Source organism: Oryzias latipes, chromosome 4 (assembly GCF_002234675.1).
Source record: "Oryzias latipes chromosome 4, ASM223467v1".
Lineage (NCBI taxonomy): Eukaryota > Metazoa > Chordata > Actinopteri > Beloniformes > Adrianichthyidae > Oryzias > Oryzias latipes.
The window spans coordinates 20,215,011-20,221,683 of NC_019862.2; the positions used below are offsets into that span (position 1 = coordinate 20,215,011).

At 40.7% G+C, this 6,673-nt stretch overlaps 1 long non-coding RNA gene across 1 annotated transcript; it reads left to right on the plus strand.

Moving 5' to 3' along the window:
* The first annotated feature begins 1,436 nt into the window (after positions 1-1,436).
* Positions 1,437-3,212, plus strand: LOC110015029. Its single transcript, XR_002290084.2, has 3 exons — positions 1,437-1,621; positions 1,715-1,793; positions 1,884-3,212. It is a non-coding gene; the product is annotated as an uncharacterized LOC110015029 (long non-coding RNA).
* Positions 3,213-6,673: the final 3,461 nt, after the last annotated feature.

Consider the following 6,673-nt stretch of genomic DNA (forward strand, 5'->3'; position numbering starts at 1 on the left):
TGTCGTGTTGCTGCCACAGAAATGAAATTTTCCCATTGTGGGATTAATAAAGTCATCTATCTATCTATCTATCTATCTATCTATCTATCTATCTATCTATCTATCTATCTATCTATCTATCTATCTATCTATCTATCTATCTATCTATCTATCTATCTATCTATCTATCTATCTATCTATCTATCTATCTATCTATCTATCTATCTTATGCTGTCTTTTTCAACCAGTACTGTTCATGTTTGAATATGGTTTCATTTAAATATAAATAAATAAATAAATAAATAAATAGATGGTCTTTGTTAGTGTCTTTCTGGGCTTTGACTGTTACCAAATAGCACAAATAGCAAAACACTGAAATTCTGCTCAAACTCTTCTATAGTCACACCATTAAGCCAACAGGAAGTTGCCTCACTTGACCCCTGGTGCCCCTGGTGGGAACGCGAGATGAGCCAAAGGCAGGGTCCACGGCCAAGTGTAGGTGCAGGAGCAGAGATTCGGTACATGGTCAGGTACAGGGGCATGGACAAGCTAGAAGCGAGGTCCACAGGAGCACGGACAAATCATCTGTAATCTCTAGGATTTTGTTTTGGTGTGTAGTCAGTTAACCAAAAATGTATGAACAATTCTGAATAGCACATGTAGGTTAAAATCCAAACTGAAATAGAAACAGCTCTGTAGGAAGCCGTAAAACTGAGTGAGGAAAAGTCCCACTCTGCCGTGGTGAGGTTGTGAAAGACCGTTTATGTCTTATGTTCAAGACTCAAGGTAGTTCTACTACATCAGCACAGTCTCTCACAAAGATTTTAAATCAAACTGGGTTATGAATTTGTGCTGTTCAATCTTTTTTGAAGAAGCAAAAAAAGGCAATGTTGAGGATTGTAAATGCTGTAGTCAGCTAAGGAAACTGAGACCAGTAAACGAAAGACACATCAAGCCTTTTACCCTCCAAAATCAGAGGATATCCAACAAATCTATCAGCTAAGAACTGGTAGAAACCAGTGGGATCCAGATACATTTATCTACGGTCTGGAGAAGTTTAGCTAGAAGTGGTCTTCATGGAAAAGTTGCAGGCATATATCTGACATGGAAACCCATCCAAGCGACTGCAAAAAGACAGGAACCGGGGAACAAAGAAATTGTCACAGGTGCTCTCAACTGATGAGTCAAAATGATGAGTTGAAATATTTGGCTTCCGCAGAAGGCAGTTTGTTAATGGGAGGGCTTGACAGCACTATATTAATTAGTGTTTCAAGGCAACATTGAAGCACAGTGGAGGTTCCTTGATTGTTTGGGACTGAAAATCTGCAAATGGAAAACCATTGGACAGCACTGTAAATTTTTGAGTCCCACACAAAAACAGTGTGTATTTTTCCACAAAACAATAAGGAATATTGTTTTTGATGGAAACACACAGAGGTCGTAAAGTGCACTGAAATTCTGGAATCCAATTTTCTAAAATAAACCAAAAACCGTTGCTTCTGTTAATTGGTCACAGGTGTAGGCACTCCCATCCTGGTGCTGCTAATGAGCACCTGGCCACTTATAAAATAGGACGAAGTGGGCTCTCCCTCATTCCTGGCCGAGACTGCCTCTTTCTGGGTTCCTGCACCTGTCAGTGCAGGTATTGTGTCCGGTCTTGCTGCCCCAACGTTTTCCCTCTGTATGTTTGCTGCATCCGAGGATACAGTAGAAATAACCATTCCGTGTCACACAGCAGGTCGGCTTGTGACTGGAGGAAAGGTGAAATGGGAACAGAGCGCATTGCTCCTCCCAGTGATATCCCCTGCTGATTGGTATGTGTATAATGCATGCCTCTTTGCCTTCATGTCCTCTGGTTGCTGAGGTATTTCCCTGCTGCCTGTCTTTCTGGTTTGCCTCCACAGGGTCTTTGATGAGGAACCCGCTCCTGCTCGATACAGGTTTTTGTGGCCTTTGTGGGAGTAAGTTGCTTCATGGGTCCCTCGTCTGCTCTGCCGGGTCAGCCGCTGAACAGCAGCATCTCCTCTCCCTTGCGGCCGATCACATGGCTGCACAGGCGCTCCTGGGACTTGGAGGCCTTTTGGGACTCGTATTATCTACCCCTCCCTAGCTACCTACAGTGACTGACTGGTACTCAATTGTAAGTTCACCTTTTCTTTTGTTGTATCACATTCTGGATTTGCATGTGAGTGGGGTGTTGTTTTGTTTCTGTTGGTTGACAAACTCTGTCTGCAAGTGGGCTTGAAGCCCCTAGTGGGTTTATCCTGTGTTTTATTTATTCTGTAACTACTATTTATAATTAATCTCTTTTAAATGTGGAACCATGTCTGCGCTTGGTTTGAGTCCCCATTTTTATTAGTGTACCTGGACCGCTCGTGTTGCCACACTTGCAACACGTGACACAATGTCACGTCTTGCCACAAACCAACATTAATTTATATGATATATTTTTTGTTGTAATGTTCACACTAGTGTAAGGTCTAAAAACAGAACACACAATCACTTGTTTGCAAACCAATATTGTACCAGGTAAATTTGATGTTTTTAGGTGTCTTAATAACACAAATAAAATCAGGATCAAACCTATATATTAAACACGCATTAGTGCTGCATAAGAAGAAACTTATGCAAATAAGTCTACACTTTGCCCAGTGAGTGGGTCCCCCCTTCATCAAATTTTCTTTAGCGGAACTCTGATATAAACCCAAACATGAAGGTCTCGCAGTGGTCCCTTTTGTGATATTTCACCAGAAAAAGCCCCCTGCTGAACAAGTGAAAGTCTCTGCTCATGTGTGAAAATTACAGGGGTTGGTTTTGGCTCAATGAGTCTCTCTGGGAATTTAGCGGATTTAAGGTTACAGCCTCGTCAGGCTGAGAGAAGAGGCGGCAAAGCGACAATGAAGTCCACTGAGGGGGCATTTCAAGCAGTCTTCATCTGAGATCAATAAAACATACAACAGTGGAAGAAGTCCTTATAGTATTAAAGTTTGACGTCCAAGCCAACCTTTTCTACAGTTCTGAGGTTTTAAACCCTGCAACCCTTGTGCTTAGGAGTTTGTCACATCCTCACACTTCAGCCTAACAAAGACAAAAGCTTTAGTCTCTCCCCACCCCCTCTATTTTTAGCGGCCAGCTTTTTAAATTAAAGCAGATCCTTGCTGGAATAGACTCACTAGTGTTTGTGTGACATAGTTTTGCCTTCATAAGTGCAGGTGGTGACTCACTGGGTCACCCCCCCCCCCCCCAAGAGACCTGCTCAGTCCATCTTGCTGAAACTGTTCACAGCTACACTTCATCTGTTTCGACTCAGCTGCTGAATTCAGCTATTATCCAAACTTGCAACCCTCAACACTTTCTTTACATACTGCAGCCAGTGCTACTAACTTGATTCTTAAATACATATTTTTAAACATTTTCTTTGTCACAGATTGCTATTTAGTGATGTAATCCCCATTACATTACTAAACATATTTTAACAATACGTTTATCAGATATGCAGGATTTTGCAGATGCTAGATTTTTACCAAAATAAAAGCTATGTGTGAGGATTTTACAGTTTTGTTTGTTTTTTTTAAATTGTATTTACTGTATTTATTTTCTTTTGTCAGTCACTCCAGGTTCAAGTTTGTCATCCACAGCTGGTTTCATTTCTGTCGATTACCCTCAACGTCTTTGAGTCTCTGGTTTTTCATTCTCCACTGCAGGTCATCTGCTTTGTCACCGTTTTTGTTTCTCTGGGAGTTTTGTCATGTTAAAGTTCATTTATGAAATGAAAGGTTTCTGACACATAAGCCTGGTTTCCTGTACATTGGGTCCTACACCACCACTTCCTGACACTATAACCACGATAACTAAAAAAAACAATGACATTAAAAATGTGAAAAGACAAAAAGTGAAGAGACAGACATGATTGGCCATGACTTGGACCTAAACATAGAATTCATTTATAAATCAATACATAAAAATGTCAAACTAAACTGTTGTTTTGAAAGTAAACCTTTGGATGTTCACCATACTGACTCAACTCTGGACTATTTAAATCATCTGCTTCTGTCTTCCCCTAGGATAGAAGCATGATCACTGCAAATTATGGCAGAAGCCTATAATTAGGGATGGCCCATTTGGCACGGACACCCAGGCGCTTGTTTCACCTTCATGAAACAGAGTGGTTCGGCACAATGTTTCGAGGCGTGTGTCAACTAGCGCAGATCACTTGGTTGATGACCTATGAAGCGCCAGATGCATCGTTTGGTCAAACCACGGTTCAGATGTCACTTGTGTTAGAACAGTTGGGTTTTTTGGGGGTTTTCTTTTTATCAGTCATAAAACAGCATCCAAAAATCCTTTAAAATGCTCATCTTCTGTATCTGAAATGAACAGCCGGACTAATTTTATATCAAACACGTCAGGTTTCCTTTCGTCATTATCAGAGTCTGTCTAGTTGCTACATGGCTCCGAATGATGCCGGCTTTTGGGTACTATGAATGCAGTGCAAGCAGACACGTTAGCCCAAGCTTCTACAATCCATTCCCAAACTGTGGCGTAACTCGTCCGGTGCTGCCTCCCACAACAATAAAAGCTGAGGTTTCCTTTCCTTTTGTGCGTTTCCCTACCGCGCTGCTGCCGTTCTTCTCGACATTGAGATTCACCAGGATGTCGGAAGTCACCGCCTCGTCGATGCGGGTGATTCGGCTGAGGTGTTTGTCGGTGATCTTTTTACTGCAGTATCAGTGGAAGATGAACAGTTTTTTAATCCCCTGGAAGTCGCTGCAGCATCGTAATCCTTGCCTGGATGGAAAGATGACGCCGTTTCATGAATTGAAAGTAAAAAGCTCCCTGTAAGCATTACTGCCTTCAGTCAATTGTGGTGGCGACAAAGAAGCTTACCCAAGCTGGTTGCTGATCGTTAATCCATCGGTCAGTCGCCTTTTTTCACAGAAATTCTGCTGTGTCTTCTTCACTGTCAGAGTTTGTTTTCCAGCTTCCTCCACTTGTGAACCATGGATTCAATCATCTTGAATTCTCTGCGGCTGCTCCCATGTTCCTCCATGTAGCTGATAGCTTGCAGTTTAAATTGTGCTTCAGCCATGTTGTAAACAAGTGTGGGCACCTGGGGGTTAGCCCAGCCTATGGCCACTGAGACTCATGAGAAATGTGGAATCCCACTCCTTAAGTGAGGAGCTGTGCAGAGAGGTGACCATAATGCTGTTACACTGTTTGTGTGTGTTCAAAAATAATGGACTATGACGTCATTAAGAGAGTTGAGCAAACTTCTTCTCAGTCAATTGCTTCCTCTCTGAGACTGTATGGGGACCTTCTTTTAAGGCCTTCTATTTAACGCATTAAAGTGCGGCGTATGGTTGTGAATATACGGTATTTGTTACTAGTTCCAGCAAAATCTAACTTCAGCAGATTGTAAGGAAAATATATTTTACTATAATGTTATATAGCTGTAACATACAAAAAAATTTGTATGAAATCATAAATATTTATATTTGTTTTTTTTGTAGTAGCCTATTTATTTTCATTAGATGACATATAATGAAAGTAAAAACAGCAAATAAAGGAAGAATAATATACCTGTAAGGTTTATACATTTTACTTGCAGAAAACCTACATTTAATGTTTATATATATATATATATGTGTGTATGTGTGTATGTGTGTATATGTATATATATATATGTGTAAATGTGTATATTATATGAAACGCATTTGTCTGGAAAAAGGACATGTAAGAGAAAAACTATAAAGCTGATATGAAACATGTATGAAAAACATTTTGCTTATTAAATTTCTTATATTCCACATAGTCGATATTTGCATGATACATTCATGTTTTTTTTCAATGTCATGTATGAAAAGAATGAGAAAGAAGCCACTTTCAGGAGATATTCATATAAAGGACTTATAAGTCTTATAAGATACTCAATATATGTGAAATAAACTGCATGAGATCTAAGTTTTTTTCAAATGTTTTCTAGTTCTTTTCCGTATCGGCTGTACTGGGTACCCTCTGGAAATTTTAAGATTGTAGACAACCCGGTGAGTCCATAAAACGAAAATGGTCATGCACACTTTTTACAGGCTTGCTGTGGGCTTTAGGCTGTAGTGAACACTTAAGCAACACGTAAGGGTGAAGTAGGTGAGACGCAGGCTAATAAATACCGTAGAACAGTGGCCGTTAGTGCTGTTTAACTGAAAAGTGCACGCTCCTCTGGATTAAGGAAATTAATCAATCAGAGCGTGCAGCACCCCATGCGTAAAGCATTTGCGTGCAGTCAGTAAGGAGCCAGTGTGGGCACCTCATTACTGACTAGAGTGCAGTGTAAGGACGGCATACAACAACACCTGTGAGTGTAACTTACATTGTCGAATATTTCACGATGCACTCACCACACGCGTGACAATGATATGTTTCACTTTCATGACATCCCTTAAGGTGGTAGCACATGCCAGCAAGACACACCTGGGCTCCCTTTATATGTGGGTGAACCTTTCCATGATCCTCCATGGATCCAGACAACCCAAAAAACAGCATAAACTGTGCGGGTCAACCGCATTATGGGTGCATGTGACTGAAGCATTATTTGTGTTGGTTTCAATTAACCCTTGAACACCAGAGCTTTAGCTCCAGTGTTTACATCATTTCAACCATCATAACTCTTCAACCGTTGACACAATTAATTCTAGTA